Below are 18,859 nucleotides of genomic sequence, written 5' to 3'. Positions count from 1 at the left end.
GGATAAGAATGCTAGTTTTCCCATGAGAACCAGTTCATTTCAGTTTTTTTCTCAAGATTTGGAGAAATAAACTCATCATGGGGAAAACCAGTGTCAGCCTGAGATAAGGGGACGAGGAGATCTCGAGTAAAATTTAGATTGTTTTCATGAGATCTCGACTTGTTATCTTGTGGATGTCGAGTTGCAATGTGTGACTTTCAGTAGGGTTTATGCCAATACCTATCCCAGCGTTGTTCTCCAGAGATAAAGAAATAAAGACCTCAAAATCTCTAAAAAAAACAACCAGAGACAAAATAATTAAAATGATCCACATGGATGTATCCCTTTTTCCAGGCAGGACTAATGTCAATGTGTCTTTTAAGTCTATTCTTTCTGGTTTCTTTGTTTTGAAAAGGAAGAAAAAAAAATGGGGGTCTTTTGGAATGTATCACAAATGCTGGCTGGAGGGGGGGGGGGGGGGGCGTGTCTCTGTCTGTTTGATTGACAGCAGCTGGCAGCCCGCTGGAGTGATTTGTGTTCCACCGTAGGGAGGACAGAGACGGAGTAAACAAACTTGCAGCCCCGCTGTCTGCACGTCACAATCCGCATGCTTGAAAAGGAAGCCTCGCCGACATTTCACCTGGATTGATGTGAAATTTGCAGCTTTTGCAACGTTTGCCTGCGATTTACTGCAGAGCCAAGCTGGTAGAGCTTCTCTCTTCTTTGTGAATGTGTTTTTTTCTTGCTCACACTAGAGGCGAAGGTGCAAGATCATGACGTCCAGACTCTCTCTCTTTGTGTTGTGTAGCATCTACTGCTGTCTGGTTCATTTTAATGTACTGAAACAAATCCTTTTGATTATCTAGATCGGGTGGTATTTCGCCAAATGGATGCAAAAACTAAGGGTTTGAAAATGGAAACTAAAAAATCTAACATGTACATTTCCTCTTTTTTTTTTGCTTCCATATTTTTCTGCAGAAATTAGCAATTTCATATGCTGATGCAAACACTAAAAAATAAAAAGGTGCAGTTTAATTTCAGATGGACTTTAGGTTCCTCTTCAATTGACCCACTTAGATCCAGTATGCAAAGTAGGCCTATAAAAATGCAAAGGATGCAGCGTGCGACCATTTTCAGTGTGCGGTTGAGCATCACAATTCAGGGGAATTCAACGCTGCCCTCACCGAGACAGGCGGGCATCTCTGTTTGCAAAAAAAAAAAAAAAGCCTAGTTTGCAATCAGTTCTTTTTATTTCTTCCTCATAATCACTCGTACAGAGACTACTACTGTACTGCAGGTATTGTTTTTTCTGTCAGTGTTTTATAACCAGCATTCTGACATACTTTCAGTGAGGTGGCAGCTGTCTCCTCTCAATGACAAAAAAAAAAAAAAAAAAAAAAAAGCATGAAGAATGAAAACCGGGGCCTGCTCAGGGCACCTCTTCTTTTTTTTTTTTTTTTTTTTTGTTGGATCTTTTCATAGAAGGCCAGAATGAGAACAGAAGGCACCATTTGGGAGATGAGGAGTCCTGGAACTGAGTGTAACTGTGGATGTGTCATACATGTAGCAGGGGATGTGAATCATAGCCAAGAAGTGCGTACTTGTGTGTGTGTGTGTGTGTGTGTGTGTGTGTGTGTGTGGAGTCGCTCTGCGTCTGTGGCCTTTTGGATGGCACCATGACAGGCACTGACATGGATTTTGTATTTGTTTGTTTTTCACGCCAACATGGGAAAAACTACAAATTAGTGAGTGAGGGGGGGGGGAGGTGGGGGGTACAGATCGTCAACTTACCTCATCAGTGGAATGAAAAGTTTTTTTCAAAATGTAGCACAGTCTCCGACTTAGTTTGCTCTCATTTCCTAGAATGTAATTTTTTTTTTTTGCTTTGAAAGAACTCCAGATAAGAAGGGGGGGGGGACTCATTGAGCACAATTACATAATCACTGAATCATGCATTCCAAATGGGCTTGTTGTTACTGTATGCATCATGTGTGTGTGTGTGTGTGTGTGTGTGTGTGTGTGTGTGTGTGTGTGTGTGTGTGTGTGTGTGTGTGTGTGTGTGTGTGTGTGTGTGTGTGTGTGTGTGTGTGTGTGTGTGTGTGTGTGTGTGTGTGTGTGTGTGTGTGTGTGTGTGTGTGTGTGTGTGTGTGTGTGCAGGCCTCCCACCCAAACTCCCAGTGTGGAGGAAAAATGTATCACTCTTATGACCCGGCGTTGTGTCCCAGAGTAATGGGTGCATGAAGCATCACACTGCAGGAGGCTATTGCACGTGTGTGTGTGTGTGTTAGAGAGAGAGAGAGAGAGAGAGTGTGTATGCAAAGAGAGAAGGAAGGAGGAGGGAAAAGGGGGGGGACTCTTGCCAGTTGAAATAATGCTTTTAATCAGCCAATGGGCTCTTTAGGTCTTAACACAAATGGAAGCATCAAGGAAGGGCAAAGAGTTTATTATGTCTTCCTGGATTATTCCATTTAATCTCTTATAAGGTGTGTGTGTGTGTGTGTGTGTGTGTGTGTGTAGTGTGTGTGTAGCTTTCTTATGTGCACTTAGTCTGCAGTTCTAACTATTTAAAATCCTCAAAAGGCAAAAAAGCAAGATATTTCTGCAGTGGTCAACATCTGTATTCTGGAACAGGAGGAAAGATTTCAGATGAAATATCAGGATATGTGTTGCATCATGCTTCACAAGAGCCCCCCCCCCCACACACACACACACACACACACACACACACACACACACACACACAACCACCCCAGATTTATGGCTAAACCTATTGTACCGAATCCAGCGTTGGAGCTGATGCAACAAGAGGCGTGATGTACGTGCAAATCCAGCTGTCAAACAAAGAGAGTCTCTCACTCTTTGCTGAATATATACGTGCAGCACACAGTGAAAGAAAGTGTTGGAAGTTTTTCAGCTCCAGGGGAAGAAAGGAAAAAAAACAAAAAACACATAGATACGAGCGTCTTTCACGTAAAAAAAAATACAAATAAAGGAGAGACAGTGATGGACAGTTTGGGATCCGGTTTTCTTTTACACTTTCTGCTTTTCACACCATTTGAGAGGAAATCAATGCAGAATGGTACAGCGCGTGAAAGGCGGCCAAAGCTGCAGGAAGTGTTGGCTCATCACTCGGCTATTTTCAGATCGCAGAGTTTAACTTGGAGGAAACTATTTTTTTTCCGCTCCCCCCCCACAAACATTGAACTGAAAATACAAGGCTAATTAAACTTCTTCCGGATTTGGATTTGGCTTCCATTTGTTTCTACGCGTTGGCTATCATCACTTATCAGATGGTGTTGGCAGAAAGTGTGTGTTTATGGTAAATAAACCAAACCATGATGCTCCACAAGCACAGGACTGCTTTGAGGTCCCTGGGGCAAAAGTAAGCGGTGGTCCCCCATTTACTCCCCACTCTTATATCCTGTTACAAGAAGTATCAACTACTGTCTGCTAACTATTAAATCATTGCTTACACATTTTCAATATTTATTTTAAAAGCAAATTAACGTCATCTCTGTAGTGCAACCTTTGTCTTTTGATGCTGCTTTCCAATTTGTTCATCCGTCCTCAGAGACGCTGCGTCTCCACAGGCAAGGCAGGCAACTGCTTGCGGGTACCCTACTGGGGGTGGGGGGGGGGGGGTCCCTTAGGGCTGATAAGCTTTTAAAAAAAACAGCAGTGGCTCAAAATGTGCAAAGTTTGCAATGACAGGAGGAACCCCCCCCCAGGTGGCCCATTCTGACAGCACTCATTTGTATAAAAGTAAATGACTGAATTACGCTTGTCTAGCCTTAAATATGGGAGAGAGACTTCAATAACATCATCAAAAATGTGTTGGTGTCACGATGATGGGAATGAACGCAGTTTGGAGGGCCCCCTTGTCAGTTTTTGCCTCAGGCCCCCAACAGACTCCAGAATCGCCTCTGTACATCACAGCATGTGCTTGTGCAATGGATTTGATGTATTAACTTTTAGCTTCAAATTAGCTTTCTTCACTTATCAGATGTTGTTGACAGAATGTGTGTGTTTATTGTAAAATAAGTAAAACCAGCTTGATGCTACACGTGTACAGGGCCGTATTAGACTGCCTTGGGGCCCTGGGGCGAGCTGTCCCCCCTTTAACCCACCTAATCTTACCACTCACTTTTGTCATCTGTTGTTGGCAGGAATCTTGACTACTTATTTATTTGTCATATTTTGACGAGCGATTGATGTATTTACGAATATACAAAAGCATCGTACCCCCTTAAATGGCCCCTTCTGACAGCACTCACTTGTTTAAAAGTAGACAAATGTCGACCCCTAAATATAAGGGAGAGACACTTTATAACTTCCGCTTAAAGAATGTGTTGGTGTCACATTATTATGACATCATGGGGATGAACTCTGTTTGGAGGGGCCCCCTGAAAATTTTTGCCTGGGGCCCCTACAGACTCCAGAATCACCACTGATATTTAGTATATAACTAATTGTGTTGGACTAGTACTTAACGGGCCCTTTTGATTGATTGGAATGACTTGCAAATCTGGTATGTTGAACCTGTCCATTTGATTTCCCTTATTTTTACCTTCCCACCCAGCATGCCAACAGTATGCAGAAACGCTAATTAAGCTAATATGTGGCCACCCAGCGTATACCGAGACAGATAGAGGGGGTGGACACATTCCATATGCTCGAGCGACGCCTCACCTTAACCCTCCCCCCCCGCCCCCCCCCATCGGAGCTGCCTCTTCCTCGGCTCAGCCTCGCTGCTGCTCGCCTGTCCCGGTCCCCGCGATGATGTGAGCAATTGAGTTCAAGGAGATCCGGGTAATTGAGAGGGCAGGGATGGCATCTGACAGGCACCGATGGCTCCAATGATTACTTTAATCAGAGTGGTTAATGGAATTCCTTCAGGCATGTAGAAATGCTCAAATGTTCATCAGCGCTCAAGCAGGTTTTTTTTTTTTTTGCCCCCACCGACGCCTACCCTCTTACCCCATGTTGCTTTAATTACTGATCAGTTGTCTCTCCTTTTCATCTATTGGTTTCTGCACACACTCTGCATCTGGTTGTGTGTTTTAACTCTGGTTTTCTCGTGCAAATCCCATGAGCAAGGACATACAGTATCACTGTTTTATGGACAGGACTTGAGTGTTTTTCTTTTACATGAAATGTCCCCTGTTAGCATTTAAAGAGATGGTCAAGGACTCAGTCTTATGAAATCTGTATGAAATCAATCATAAACATGAAGCACTAAAGTTTTATGAGTCGTGAAAGTGTATCCAATTACATGTCCGGCTTTTATTTATCCAGGGAAATGATTATGTATGATATTCGAGGCAGTAATATCTGTTCTATCATTTGCCCCCCTCTCTCCACCCCCCCATCCCCCCCCCCCCCCCCCCAACTTTAAAATTCAATCTCAACCGTGAACTTTATTATCAGAGGCTCAGTTAACACTCCCACTGTCCAGCCTGTGCCGAATTAACTTCAGGACATTTAAAAGCACAGTCTGCACCCAGTCTCTAATGCCATCTGCCATATAAAACATGGCTTCTCTGGCTTGGTGGCTTTTTATTCTGTTTATTAAATGTTTGAGGACTTTTTTTGTTCGCATGATGTTAAAACCAAATATGAGTTTGAAATGAATTCTGGTTTCTTAATTGTGTTAAAATTGGCTAAAAATGGGCCTTTGGTTTTTTGGCTCATGCAGCCTTCTAAAGGGCATCAAATGTAGGCAGGACGTGTTCTCTTGGTTGGGGTTTTCCATTATTGTGTTCCATGTTCATCTGCTTTGGTGTTTGTCATTGCAGAATCTGCATTGTCTAAATGGAGAAAATTGGAAAAAAAAGTGATATTCAGAAGGATAGTGTTGAGAATGCTGTTTGATGTATGGATGTAAACTTGGGCGTCATAGAGGGCGGAAAAAATGGGACTGGGACCCCACTGGAGAAAGAGGCTCTTATTGGGCCTAAATATATAGCTTCTGTTTGGCTTAGGGCCTGAACAGACCCTAGAATCGCCACTGGGTGGAGGGAGTCCAAAGTGATGTCTACTCATGGGGCCCAGAAATCCTGACAATGCCCCTGCAGGCAAACCCAAACCTTTGAGCTCCATTGGATCATTGAAACCAAAAAGCTGTGATGCAAAATGTTCCCCGTGCATTTGGATATGCTTTCACACTGCCTACAATGTAATTACACTCAAGAAAGAGCAGTTTGATTTCCTCTCAAAGGTGGAAATAATCACATTTTTCAAGTACCTGTTATCTTGCCGATCGCATTAGCGGGCTATTTTCTCCCTCCTCTTGGACCAATCTGAATGAAGGATAATTATGCTAATTTTTTAATTCTGAATTCAAAAATGGATGCCAATTATTCTGTAAGCTATGGCTGTCACGTCGGTAATACACGACTCATTGGACTGTATCTGTTGTGAAAATGAAGGGTTAAGCTAACGTGATTGGATACGCTCCACGTGATCAAAGCTTTGAAGGACGGTTCTTTATGTTGGTATCTTCTTGTTCCATGTGTCGCCATTTTTTTTTCCCCCATCGTCTTTGCCTTTTTTTTTTTCCTCCTTCCTGTACTCCACTCTTGGGTTTTCTCCTTACCGGACAGCCTCGCTTGTAATCATCAGGCCTGGCCGTTTTGTTTGTTTGTTTGTTTGTTGTTAACGGCAGCTGTGCCCGTTGATCCGGAGCCGCAGTAACCCTGTTGTTTGATAAATGGCAACCATAGCATTACTGACTCCCCCAGCTGAGGCTTTGGAGACGCCCAGCCAAAAAAAAGGAAAAAAAAAACCCAACAGTTTGATGTATGGTTTCCTTCAGAGTGTCAGGTCATTTAACTAGAGCGCGTCCATGCTTCTATGTTTGGACTGCCACCCCCGTCCTGCCCTGCCCCCGCCTCGTCAGCGGCATCAGGCTAAGTGAAAGAAAATAGGTGCACGGGAGCTTTGTGGACGCAGAAGAGAATGTGTGTTTTGATTGCTTTTGTCGGAAATGGTTTGTGGAAAGGGACGAGTGTGGAGTAAGGTCGGGTCAGGAAGCATCACTGTCAGGACTCCCGGACACGCTGGCGAGCGAGTTATTTCCCCCTTTCCAGTTGATGTCAGCTGGTATGTTTTAATTTGAAAGGACAGTTGCCGTAATCAAACACATTTTTTCACGTTGTTTCTGGACTTCTGGAATAACCCAGAGGTATTCATGTTGTCATAAGTCACTGGTGCTTTATTATAGTATTCCCATTTTGCAAAACTTTATCAACTTTGACAAAGGCGATTCTAGAGTCTGTTGGGGCCCTAGGCAAAATATTAATTAGGGGGGGGGGCCCTCCAACCAGTATTCATCACCAATATGGCTACCAGAGTGTCCCCACATTTACTCCTCTTCCTTTTCCCCCCCTGTTTATTTTTTATCTCCTGTACGGATAGTTCTCCGATGGGGCCCTCTTAAGGAGGTTTCCTACTGTCATTGCAAAATTTGCACATTTTCCGCCGCTGCTTCGGTTTAAAGTTTGTCAGCCTTCAGGGCCTTCCAAAATGCCATGTCCTACAATTCCCAAAATGCAACTGGTATGTACAGCATCCATATCTTTTGAACCGTTGTATGCCCTCAGTTTTTTCTCATAGTTTGCAACTTAGTGTGAGCTCAATAGAGACACCCTCCAGTCAGCTCTTTCAGTGTCAAGTCACATGTTTAAAGCAACATTTTGATACTTTATTGTAGCTTATCTTTTAAAAAAAAAAAAGCTTTTACATCTAGAAAAGCTGCATATTTCCACCTCTTGTTTATCACAGTGTCTTTGAATGTCTGTTAAATTGTATTTGAATGAACTGTGTTGCATTTAGTGCGACCTGGAGGTTGTCTCATTCCTCAAAAAGTGTTGACAGAGTATGAGTCTGGTTTGCAATTAGACGCTCTATTGTTATTGGCAAAATTAGCCTCTCCAGAGGTGGGTGTGTGTGTGTGTGTGTGTGTTTCTAAGACTAATTGTTTGAAGACGATAAGGAAAACGTGTATACAGAGTGGGAAGGCTTGTGCGCCTCTTTCTCTGTAGAGCAACGATATGAACGTGCGGGAACTTCAACACGAGTTCTGATTGGCAGTAAAATTCAACTCTCTGGCTTTTTTTCCTTTTTTTCTTCTTCTCTCTCTCTCTCTCTCTCTCTCTCTCTCTCTCTCTCTCTCTCTCTCTCTATCTCCTCTCCCTTTCCTCTCCTGTCCCCATTTTGTTTCTACCACGCTTTTCAAAGTGCGCCGAGGAGTCTGCAAAAAAAAAAAAAAAAACAGGGAGCCTCGCTAAAGGAATTAGAGCGCGTGCTGGGAGATCGCTCCGATAATGAAATGGTGGGAGGTAGAAAAACTCATTTTCTCACTTGTGAGAGAGGGAGAAATACTAATGTGGCAATTGAAAAAAAATGCACTGAGACTGACGAGAAAGAGAGAAAAAAAAAAAAAGAAGCCAATTCCAAAAATTTCCAGCAGTGTGATTTGAATTCAGTTAAACGGATCGAGTTCGTCGCACGGTTTAAGCCACCCAAAAATGGGACTCGTCATGCTGGGAAAACTATTGTTTTTTCCAGCTCACCTCCTCCCAGAATGCACTTGAGTGACAGTTTTGATCGTGTTTGGACAACAGCATGGTTCAAGTTGGCACGGTGTGGGCGGGCTTGTTAAAAAAAAAAAAAGAAAAAAAAAAAGCGGCTCCTGTGGAGGGCTCTTACAGCAGCGCTGACGTCCTCTACTTGTGGTGTTCTCTGCATGTACCTGTAAGTGTGTGTGTGTGTGTGTGTAGGCTAAATGTAAGCAGAGAACTTGTGTAATACAAAATCCAGAAAGGGTTGAATGGTGGGATTGGGAAACAAACAGAGAAATGAGGCATGATGCAAAGTGCAAGCCAGATAATCCTGCGAATTATGGAGTGTGACTTGTGCTGCAAAGAACATTTTTGCACCTTCGGAGAATCTCTTCATTTGCACGATGTTGCATGTGCATGATGAGAATTCAAAATCACACACAGAACAAGTAGCTGCAGGGTTTGCATGGAGAGTCTGTTATTGGACAGAAATAAGTCTCTATTTGTAGATTCTACGTTCATTTGTACACAGAGGGGGCTGGCTTTTTTTCAGCATGAAAAGTGTTCTATTAGTCTAAGCTGTATTGACCAATAACATATCAGCAGGATTTTGGTGAAGAAAAAGTCTGTATGGAGAGCAAAAAGCAGGCGAGAAATGTTATGTTCTAAAGGCTTTATTCACTGGGATTCTGTTCACTCCCTTGGTTCTGCAGCATGAATCTCATGCAGCTTTATGTTTTTTTATTCTGCAGCAGAGGAGTTGAGCATTGCTTTAAAATGTTTTTTATGTAAATGTAAAGGCACATCAGTTTGACCTTAACATCCAGTTCTGGTCATTTCAGGACCCAATGGATTCTTTTCAAACGCTTGCAGCTTTTTATTGATTCTAATTCAAATGTACATTTTTTTTTTTACTCATCCATATCTATATATCATGAGTTGTACCTTTGAAGGTTTTCAGAGATGATTGCATATTGGTTTGACCCAAGCAAAAGTGCAATGGGGTTATTTTTCTCCATCTCCGACAAAATGTATCCTTCGTTTCTTTGTTAGCAAGGCATTGCAACTTGAAAACAGTCAAACAACATTGTTAGCAGTATGTTTGGCCTTAGTGTCAGTGTTAAGTTTTGTATTATAGATCATAGATGAAACCTTGACAACAGTTAAATGTTTGAAATACATCTTACATTATTACCCTTAAAACTTAAATTTATAACACAGGCTTGTATTCACTTCAGTTTATTTTTTTATTATTTGGGACAGGGGTCAATGCAAGACAGGCCTTTGATTATTTTGAAAAATAATTTGTGCACAGCAAAGATGGGAAAGGCTATACAATTGTTGATTTACAACAGAAAGACTATGTTTCCAATATTAGGTCATTGATTAAAACAAAAAGTGAAATTACAAACCACTCATTTGGGCCCCAAACAGTTGCCTGCCTTTTCCATTGATATGCAGCGCCTCTGTCACCAGATACACCATTTTCTTAGCACTTCCTTGCTTTCATTCACACCTAAAACTGAGCACAAATTGGTAGAATCCATTTCAAACACATTTGTCACAAATCAGAGCAGTCAATCTCCGATATTTCCACCCAAAAAAAATGTAATCCAACAATTGTATGTACACAACCCACCTTTCCTACCCTGTGGTCCCAAAATGGGCCCTCCCATATTTACATAAGTGGTTTCAAACCTAGTTCCAGCTCAAACAGTAGGAACAAGTCTGCGTCTTGTTCCTCATTTGCAAACGTTAAAGTGTGTTAACAGGAGGAATTAGCGCCAAATTAAACCCACAGAGATTCCCAGACTCATCTAACTGCCAAGACGTTATTATAGACTCCATATAAATGTGTAAGGTGTCTTGGGAGAATGTGGTTATTGAATTATGCCAAAATTAACCCATTAGCAAGGAGGAATCAATCTAACCAACTGGAAATAGCAGTGCAGCGCGGCGGCGTTCGGCTCGGCAAGGAGTTTCATTTTGTGACAGAGGTTTTTGAAGGGCACCGTAAAGGCTCGATCATTTCCACAGGCATGACATTTTTCAACAGTATCTTGTGAAAAATGCTTCCAAAAAGCAATATGAATAGGTTTACACAGTGACCTGTGGTAAAAAATGCATTGCATGGGTGCAAACAATTTCCTCTTGTGTAGATATAACCTCAGTGGGGACTTTTTCCACATAAAAAATCCCTCTGTAGGATATAAAGAGCGATTTAATTGGCCAGCAGTAAAAGGTCTGCCCATCCTTGCACTGCAGGGTGACATTCTCATTTTTATACTGCTTGGAAATGTAAAAAGGGGGGAGGATTTTGAGTCTCTCAGCACAAGCAGCATGGATGTAAGTCCTGAAGAGATAAGCCTCGAGTCCTAAAGATAAGATCCAAAATTTGGATCACTTGATTTTACAATATTTAATAATTTATCTTTTTTTTCTCGACTGCATGAATTAGCAAAAATGTGAGGCCGCAGAGATCGTTTAACCTGAAAATAAGATGTGTAACACAATGAAGTGCATGTCTAAAGTTAACCTAAATTGCCCCCCCCCCCTTTTCTGCTGGCTGACTGTTAACTGCTAATGGCTCCACAATTGGGCAGTTTACAGATGGCCGCTTTCTAATGTGATGATTAGAGTGTACGACCTTTGTTCGCTGTAAAGGATCCAATTTAAAATGGAGCAGGGGCTATATTTCAGTCAAAGAATACTGAGGTGAAAAAAAAAGAAGCCTATGCTTGTGCATAAAAATCATTCCAAATGTTCAGAAAAATTTGCAAATTACAACTTGAACCATTGGGAATATGATGCGTTTCCACTGCAATAACATTTCCCAGGAACTTTTTGAGGGACTCTGTGTCTATCCACTGTAGGGACCAGGCTCTAAATAAATATCTTGTGACTTAAATGAGCCAAAAAGGTCCCTGCTGAACAGGAAGAACTTTCTGAAAGCCTGCAGGCATTGGTGCAACCCATTGAAAAAAGTTTCTGGTTAGGTTTGACTTTTCACATGTCACTTGACATATTTGCCTGATCTCTTTAGACCTTGGTGGAAACACAGACAACAATGGACTTGGGGGAAACTTTGAGTCCCTTAAAATGAAAGTCCTTGGACTATAAGTCTCTGGTACTTTTGGTAAAAACAGCTTCAAAGTTGAAAAACGCAGTGGTTGGTACAAGAAAGTGCATTTCCACTGCAGGGACCAGGGTCACAATGAATTACCGAGGACTTCCCCAAAAGGTGCCAGGCCGGGAGTAGTACTTTCTTCGAGAACATGGTTATTGGAATTGGACTGCAGCCCAAAAGTAAGGGCATGGGTGAACCCTGTGTCAAACTGTTTTATATAGAAACCTGCATAACAATAGGCTAAGGGGCCATTTTGGTTCATTTAAAGAAGCTCTTGGGCCTGAAAGTCCCTGGAGCTTAGATGGAAAGGAATGCAGTAATTGTTACATGCAATTAGATTTTCACCAGAGGGATCGTCGGTCAAAAATGAAGTCCTGGGGAGTTTATTTTATTCCCAATAAGGTCCCTGCCTTTGGGAAGTAGGCTCTTAAAGTACAAGGACTTTTGAGGCAGGCTGCAGCCCAGAACACTTCTGAGTTGCAATGAGTACAAGGAGGGGCATGGGTGTAACCTCTGTCAGCCTGTTAAATGCAGGTCTGGATCTCTTTTCACATCTTACAAAAATTACATGTAATTTACACAAAAAGAAGTTCCTGGGACTAAAAGTATCTGGTACATTTGGCAAAAATGCAATGCACAAGTTCCTGCACTGAGGAATCAATAAAAAAAGGGGGAGGGTTCCAACAGTTCCTGGAACTATGAAAAAGTTACTGCAGTCCGAAAATTAGTTAGGAACAATAAACACAGTTTGGAGCGTTGCCTAATACTTAAAACTCTTTTGGACCTCATTGAAAATGCAGACAGCGGGTTGGCTGGAGAAACATGTAAGTTGCAGGTACGTAAAGTTGCGGGTAATTTTGGTGGAAACATGGTTTTAGGTGAAAATAAAATGTATCTGCAGATATAGACACACCTTTTTATATTACAGTAAACAATGAAATTAGACATTTAAAATTAAAATTAATAATACACACATCAAGCACTAATACCAACCAGTCCTCTTTCCACTGTAGGAAAATGCAATATATTGTGCCCTTGCTATCAAAGTCCTTAACTCAAGCGATTACATTTATTCAGTCACAGTGTGACGAAATTAATAATTCATATCGAGATAATTACATACTACTGTGCCTTAAACATCCATTTGTGTGTTTCCAAACCTGTTAATAGCTTTTAAATGGAAACTTGATCTCAAAAGAGGATAATATTCAAATGCCGTGGAAATTGGGTTCCCTGTAGGTTCCAACTTAATGTGAATATTCAAATAATCAATTTGAGCCTCTGAGATTACTTATGTGGTAATAATTAAAGCCAGGAAGGCTATTATAAACACAAGACCCATGATAGCTTGAAAGCGTTATCTTCCAGGCCTGTTCTGTTTTTTTATTTTTTATTTCAGGTTGGCATGACTTTTTCCTTTTTCTTCTTCCTTTTATGAGATTTTCTTTCAAGTTGTTTTGAAGCCGGCAGCTCATCAATAAAAGTCGTCACTCTGTATGTACAGGAGAAAAAAAACGTTGATGATGAAAAAGGCTTTTCATTTGGAGCAACAAAAGGGATGCTCGATGTCTGGACCAGTTGGAGAGATTCATCAGGAATAATGAAAAAGAATGAGATATGAAAAGGGTGCTTTCATGCTTCTGGTTCCAGCTTTATGTAATACCATCGCACACAGAGATCCACTCAGTTTGGAAACAACCGATTAACCTGTATTTCATAGATTTCCCCACTGAAATCCGTTTGCTTTTTTTCCCTCACACGTGTTTTGTATTCCTTTGACTTCTCCGGTGCAACCACGCTGTCAGTACTGGGAACTCTTTGCTCAAGGGCATCACAACAGCAGTTGTTGTTTCTCATCCGCTGCCAAGATTTGTCATAACAGAGCTGCTGAATCTATAACTGGCTCCTGATCTCCGGCCTGTTCGCGCCACCTCTGCTCTCGTTGCATTCATGCCCAGAATGCTTTGTTTTCCCTCTCAGGTAACATTATCTCAGATCGACTGCACAAATAAAAAAAAAACATCAGTTCGTAAAACGTCAGTTTCAGGGTTTCGGCAAATGTTCTATCTGTGTATTAAATGTACGATTAGATTTATGTTGCAGGCTAGTGCATGGCTTTGAGTAACCTGACCCCTGACCAGTCTTAAGCAAACACCCAGGGGCGTAGCCAGAGGGGTGGCATGGGCCCCCCTTGAAATATAATCGGCCACCCCAAAATCCTATTGGATTATTTGTCTTGCCAGAGGTGGGACTGTCCAATTCATAATGCCAACTCTAAACCCAACTCTGCAGCATAGATTATTTTTAAAGATAAGACAAAAGGTATGGAGTAGGGAGTAGGGGGTATGAAGTAGGGTATGAGGGGTAGGGAGAAGAAGGTATGCAGTAGGGTGTAGGGAGTAGGGGTTAGGGTGTAGGGAGTCGGAGGTAGGGTGTAGGGGGTAAACCCAACATGTCCTATTTGTTTTCTTCTTGGAGTAGAGGTTTCAAAGGCAGACTATAAAAAAGAAACCCAAAAAAGTCATGCAATAGCATCCCATTAATGGATTAGCCAATTCAAATGATCAATGATCTTCAGACCACCAGATTGCATTGGTAGTAAACCGACATTGTATCCCTCTAACTCCGTGATGAAGTTAGTCACAGAAGGACAGTCGTTCTTAGGTGAAAGACTGTGTCTAAATCATTCATGGCATTTGTTTTAACCCGCCTAGAGCACCATATGGTTGGGATTTACCTTGTCAGGACAATTTGGACCATGTCAGGTATGTTGACAGTCGAACAAGATATCCTAAAATAGCTGCAAAATGCTTTCCTTTGCCCTTAAAAATATGGCATATGGGGTCTAAATCTAGTCCTTTAAATGGATAGAAACCAACACTTTTAAGGGGATTTGGGGTGAATGCAAAGTGAAAAATGACGATTCCTCACGCCACAAGTAGAAAAGCTGAGGAGACAGAATATCCAAAAGTTGTCTCAAATCGAATCTCCACACAACAGCAATGTAACTTTTTTCTTCTGGACGGAGATACACTGCATCAGCAAGGCCTTCCAAAATGAAAAGTCCCCGACTTCCATTACAGTATATCCATTCTATCAGTCTGCGAGTCCAACCCTGATAGATGAGCCTCCCCCGCCCCCTCCCCGAGTGTCCTCGTGTCACCCTGTACAAGCTTGACGGTCCTGCAATTGGATGGGCGAAGCTGTTTTCCCCATGAACAAACTCCACGGCCTGGGCGCTTATTGATCCTTTGTTCCTTTTTAAGGCTAATTATCCACTCCAGCGCCAGTTCCTGTTATCGATGTCCTGCTCTTCATCCCATCACACTGAAGGCTAATTCTTTAAAAGGAAAAAATCTTTGTGATGGTCATCCGCCTCGAGGGGAAGGAAGCCCTTTGGACATTCTTGGGCCGCAGCCACTCACAACTACAATTCCAACTTAAATAACATAATATGGAATTAAAGATAGTCACGTCCAAATACAAAAGCGACCAATGCGGTGACTAATGAGCAAGCCCGGGCCTGCAGTTATCGAGTCTGTGTTTTAAAATGGGGGTTCTGACCTGCAATTAACGAAAAGAGAGCCTGCAGCTGTCACATTCATTATGACGTCATGCCTTTCAGATCATTCTTATATATTCATATCGTGCGAAAAAAGAAAATAGACTGACTATAATGCAGCGTCATCGAGGCAAGACAAAAGCATGATTGATTCGGCACGTCAAAAAGCCTCCGAGCTATAAAGGCACATATGGTCCAAACGCCCTTGACACAACCTGAGTTCGCAATAAATTGGCGGGAGCTTTCATAACAAACAGCTGCATTATTCTCAGGGAAAAAAAAAAAAAAAAAGCGTGTCTTGAATTCCAACCCTGGCACAGGGAAAGGGGTCGGACCCCTGTTTATTGAAACGCTCCAGCCGTGATAATGAAGGAACATTCATCTATTCCAACGGTTTGATAAAGCGACCGCCGCGCTCGCCAACCGCACTAATGGATTAGAATTTAATACGGGCCCCCGTTTTTATTAAAACAAGTGTCCCTTTAGGAGAATCCTTGGCAAGAGGGGTTGTTGTGGTAAACAACAAAGCTTTCTCTCATGTCACCCCTCTACTTCTCTCTGTCGTCCGCCCCCCCTCTCCTCCCCCTTTACCCATCACTATGCAAGGGGAAGTGATTGATTTTCTTTCCCCTGTGAGTGATGATAAGCTGCAAACTCATTAAGATGGCTGCCGCCACATCCTAAGAGCATGTTGCGCAAGATCCAAATCATACACACTCCATCGTCTTTATGGGGAACTTCCTGAATTATTGAGGCGGTTTATTTACTCAAAGTGCCGCCCTATAGGACGGATCACACCCTTAAAGTGGTGCATCAGAACTTTTTATTCAAAGAAGACTGTTTTTTTTATTTTGTTACTTTTTCTACTCAAGAGAGTACAGAAGATGGATTAAATCCTCCAGGGAAAATGATGAGCTGTATCTCTTGAGACTGCAGGGGGAAATAGATAGGGGAGGGATGCAGACAGTGGAATAATTACTGTTGTGATTTTAACGGTGGAAGTTCTGCAGTTGCCAGTTACAGAAACTCTTCCTTTATGCCAAGATGAATCATTTGTGCAGTCAGGTTGCCAGTTAATTAGGTTCTTTAGGTACACTCAACTCTGAAGTTCACAGGTATTGGAAGTCATATACATGGTACAAAAGATACAAATATTTTGATGTGTCTTTGGTCACATATTATAAGTTTAAATAAGCCTCAGTCCACTGTTAAAGTTTGAGTGACTGTTGAAAACAAAATGTTCTCCAGGCTACCAAACCTGGATCTCTTATTGGTCGAATAAGGACGCCACAGAGAGTGGTGTTTGGCACAATGTGCTGCGAGTCTATCATACCTCCCATTAACATATGCAAATGTGATAAAGTCACATTTAATTACCCTGGGTGTCAGTCAAACCCGGCGCTCATCGCCGTCCACCACCCGTTTGGAATCAGCGAACAGAAGCTGGATCTCATCGTCCGAGTGATTGAACTGAGATTTTCATCCGAGATGACAGGAATGTCAGAGGACTCGAGACTATGCCTGTCTGTTCCCCTGCCAACTCTATCTCCGCAGGTGTATGTGGGACCTTGAGTTACCTCTTTTATGTAACACACCATTACTTCTGTACTCTCTGTTAGGTGGGATGTGGCTACAGGCAGAATAAACAAGACTCCAACTTTCTTTCCTCATTTGCACCTAGTCAAGCATGGTAATTGAAATGGCAAGGCTGGTCACCAGAAAATTCAGTGGAAACAACTCAGCAGTTGTGATTGTTTGACTTGAACCGTACCATAGGTGTGCATCAACCTTTGAAAAAGAGGAGAAAAGATCACCATCTAAATTGAATGTTTAATTCCCGTCAATATCAATATTGGCAATCTGTTTTGGGCTTTTATTTTGAAGGCTTTATTAAATCACCTTCCACCAAATTGGATGACAGAAAATCCCAATTCTCAACCATCCTCCCTCTGCACAATTTAGCACCCAGCTGCGAGGTTTAAATGTACCAACATGTGTTACCGTAAGAAAGGTGCTGACATTTTGAATCTTAAAGGTACTTCCTGTGTATTTGTTGGTCAAAAATTATATCCTGCTAATGGCATCAACTAGTGTAGCTGTACTATTTGTATTTCAGCAAATAAAACTTATCCCTTTTTATATTTGTTCATTTTTGTAGTGAAATGCGAGACATGCCATCCAAACACATAGCCTGTGCTATCTGAGCTTAGCCGTTTTCTTTTTTAAGACCAACAGTGTTTCTACCACGGAGTTACTCCTGAGAATGATATTCTGCTAATGAGGAAGCAACAGTAGCTTAGCTTCTTCTGCCATGAGTTAGGCCAAAAAGACCTTTAAGTTGATTCAAATGTTATTGTATTTGTTAATTTTTTTGTGTAATGTCTGCAAAATGCTATCTTGCTAATGACTTAGCCCCCACTAGCTAATCATAGCCTTTTTTGTTTTTAGGCTTTTAAGAACTTTGATAAGTTTATAATGTAACAAATGCTTTTTAGATTTTTGTGATTATATGTGGGAACCTAACCTGCTAATGACAAATATAGCCACTGCTAGCTAAGTGAAGCCTTTTGTCTTTGTGGCCTTCCAGACTTTTGGTACTTTTCCAGTGTCAAAAAGTGCTTTGGTGTATTTGCTCATTGTGAGTTTGTTGGAATTGTTATTCTACTAATGGCGCTTTTGCAGGGGTTTGTCGACTATTGGTATGTTCCTATGTTAAAGAGGCTTATCTGTATTTTTTCATTTATTTTGGTGACATTTGGGAAATGCTATTCTGCTAAAGACTTAGCACTTCAAGATACCGCACGCTAACTCAAGCTAACTAGCCATGTTTGGCATCAGCCTGTCCCACAGAAACCAGACAAACTCATCGTCGGCGGGTAAAAGCCAAAACAAGATCACCCTGGATTTGGAACGAGCTTCATCCGTTAAGTGTTTTGCCTCACTATAATTATGTTTTCTCTTCTTTTGTCGCTATGTCCACATCTGTTATATTGGCCAGTGTAAATGGCCCCTGATCACTGAATTGTATCCACTCCTGAACTCACCTGGGCACTGTCATTGGCGGGGGGAAACACACCAGCTCCCCACCTAGAAACATCCAATGTCAGCCAAAACAAACCAAAACATCAAAATCCAGGCAGTTGACAGGGTCTCTGCAAACACAGTCACCACCACACATGTATGGAGGCCCATAAGTGATGATTGAGCAGCATTATTTTTGTACAAGTCTATATTCTCTGTCTTTAAGAATCCCTACATGGGTTTGAGAATTCATCTTCTCTTTTCACTCCATCTCTGATTATATGTTTAAGTAAAGCCTTGCCCTGAGCTCAGTTCAAGACAATGGTTGGGTTTACTCATTCTTCTCACTTTCTCTTATATCTCCTTGGTGACGAAACCCAGCAAAGATAACCCGCGCCAGATTATCAAATATCTTCTTAGAAACATTGGTCGAATAGACTCCTTTGTGTGAGACAATCCTGTATCCGCCAGTCGAGTAATTTCATGCAAATCCTTTGAGTTCAAAACGCCTGAAGTCAGGGAATTGAGGTAATTTACTTGGACACTCGACAATGGCTCTTTTTACAGATCTGCTAACAAACATGATGAATAAGGATCAAAACAAGTGCT

This window comes from Labrus bergylta, chromosome 24 (genome assembly GCF_963930695.1).
Source record: "Labrus bergylta chromosome 24, fLabBer1.1, whole genome shotgun sequence".
In the NCBI taxonomy this organism is placed as follows: domain Eukaryota; kingdom Metazoa; phylum Chordata; class Actinopteri; order Labriformes; family Labridae; genus Labrus; species Labrus bergylta.
The sequence above is the reverse complement of the archived record's forward strand: the minus strand, read 5'-3'. Positions refer to the sequence as shown.